The following is a 2778-nucleotide window of genomic DNA, read 5'->3' as shown; positions in this document are numbered from 1 at the left end:
CTCCTGAGGGCGAGTCCATACTGTGAGCAATGTATTCAAAGCAGAGTATGTTAGGCATACATTCCCAGCTACACTCCTATCTCTTTCCCTGGATATCCTTTCTGGTGGAGTGAGTTCTTTTTGGTTTTGTATTAGATTAAGTAGGGTTCTGTGTGTCTCTGTGTGTGTGTGTGTGTGTGTGTGTGTGTGTGTGTGTGGTTTTTTTGACCTGGTTTCACTGCTGGTGATTCATCTGTGCGAGCACTGCCATTATCAACCACAGGACTCGCTGTGGTTAACAGTGTGGTACCTGTGCTACTTCCTTAAATGTGCTAAAACCAGCAATCACAATGGGAGCTATTTATTACAACTCATTTTATATGACAGAGAAAAAAAAATATGCTGGACTGCTGCAAGATATAAAAACTAGGGTGAAATCTAAAGACAGATCTTTTGACCACAATCTCAATATACTTATAAATTGGCTGTGTGAAGAAAGTACAGGAATTCCAAAGGATGTTGTTATGGGCACTTTTATTTTTCTGCTGAATGAAAACACTTTTGGAAGGTATAATAACAGTAGAGGCAAAAGAAAAATAAACAGAAGTGAGGACCTTGTTCTGAGATTGCATTCTGTGGTCTGAAAGATGAGTCAGTTATTTGACTGGTTGTGACAATTGTTCAGGCACCATCCAGAAAAAAAGGATAGGGAAAACATTTATCTTAACCAATTAAGACATTTTTCTTAACCTTCTGCACTCGTTCTAAGTGAAAATAAATGAAAACCAGGTGTTAGAAGGTAATGAGTGGGGACAATTTCAGCACTGTGAAAGGGGCAAGAATAGAGAGACAATCCAGGTCTAGATAGCCCTAAGAAAATGATGAAATAGTCAGAGAGGATCTTACAAAATGTGAGATAAGGGTAGCTTGAACTCCTGGAAGTTATATGATTGCTCATGAAAGATTGTTTTCTTTTTATATTTCAAAATCCTTTAAAGTAAGCATGTTTTCAAGTGGACAATGCCTTGCTTCTTGGTATATTTTCTTATTCTGAGACCAAAATTTACAGTTCTTAGGCTGAACAATAGACCCTTTTAATTCAGGTTCTATTTAAAAGAAAGAAGACCATAAGAGAAAGATTAGAAAGAGCCAAGATGAAGGTATGAAAGAAAGAATGATCATTACATGCATAGGGGAAGAATGGGAATGCTACACCTAACATAAATTATACAAGTAGGTTTTGTGGTAAAGACAATAGGTCATTCACAGGTGACACTGGCTCTTGCTTTCCCATTTGTAGTTGACTGTTGGTTGATGTAAAATTGGGTGATAAACACATAAAAATGTAAAAGATCAACAGGAGAAAGTAATGTATCTCCTTGCCATGCTTTGGCTTTTTAAAGTCATCAATGTGATGGAATTGAAATTACTTGAGAAATTACTTTTGCCTTTGTTGCTGTTGCAATTACTCCTTCTGGTAGTAGAGTTTATCTTTTCTTGTGTTTCACTTTTCTTATATGTAATATAGCCATCTCAGACAATATGTCCATTTGTTTCTCTCCCCTTTTTTCCAGCTCACATCATTCAAATACTTTCACATGATTGTGTTTTCCTGTTAACCATTTGGCTGAGGAATATATGCATATTCCTCAGGTTTTTCCACAGATAGAATACAGCAGTATTTTAAGAAGAACATGCCTATTCTTTTTTGGATTTGCTATAAAACTTTTTGTCAAGAATGAACTTAAAAGATACACAGGGCAAAATGATCCCTTCTTAACTCCATACAAGAGCATGTGTACCAGATACATAGTGGCCATTGTTCTCAGCCTCTGTATTCTTATGAAGGAAAACAGTGGCCTTCTAGACTGGTGTGATGAATTTCTTTATACTCCCCAAATTAACATGAGCCTAGCTCCAGGTGCTGTCTTTCCTTGGAGGTAATCTAATTTCTTGCCTAGTATAAATTTTTTCATGTCTTGATTTTTTTTTTTCTTCTGCATTTTTCCCTTATGTCTCTGTTCACCCTTAGTTTTTTAACCAGCAGTATGAGCAGAGGGTTTCATTCAGAGACATGTGTTTTCCTTTTCCTTTTTCCTTCCTCTTGCCCAGACTGCCCATATCACGGGATTTGAACATGAAATGGGTGCTCCTCTACCATCACCTTCCCTTTCCACAGAAGTCATGGTTAGTTACCTTTTCTACACTGCCAGTACATTCTGGATTCTGCACACAGGCTAGGAAACAGAGGATTTTGAGGAGAGGTTAGTATTGAGAAATGGAGAAAAGCACTTCCTCCATTCCAGCTCCATGTAATTTGGGAGGGCAGTCTGTGACCTTCATCAGGACCAGAGCTAATGCAGGGTGCTGAAGCTGTGTAATCGATTTTGATTCTTCCTAAATCCTTGGGGTAAAAGACTTCCTTCTTCCTTGGTAGTTGAGGAGTCTCAGTGGAATCCTTTCACAGCTTCCTCAAAAGGAATTTCTTACTTTGACAAACAACCTATTCTACTTCTTTCAATGCCCAGGTTGCTTTATCACCTATGCTGCAGAGATGTGTTTAGGCAGGGCTGAAAACACAGCCCTCCCCAGGCATTGCTCAGAGAAGTGATCCTTACAGAGCAGGTGCACCTCATGTGGCTGAGCTCAGCCCTCAGATTTTGGGCTCAGCAGTCAGACTTTGAACTATTGCTACTCAGGGCTGCAATATTCCCATTGCAGCCCTGTGGCCAGAGAAAGAGGGATGGCTCAGGGCTGCCTTTTCCTGAGCATATAGTGCAGCTGAGGATGTTGTGCTGA

The sequence above is a fragment of the Vidua macroura genome, chromosome 1, assembly GCF_024509145.1.
Source record: "Vidua macroura isolate BioBank_ID:100142 chromosome 1, ASM2450914v1, whole genome shotgun sequence".
In the NCBI taxonomy this organism is placed as follows: Eukaryota; Metazoa; Chordata; class Aves; order Passeriformes; family Viduidae; genus Vidua; species Vidua macroura.
Note: the sequence above shows the minus strand (reverse complement) of the source record.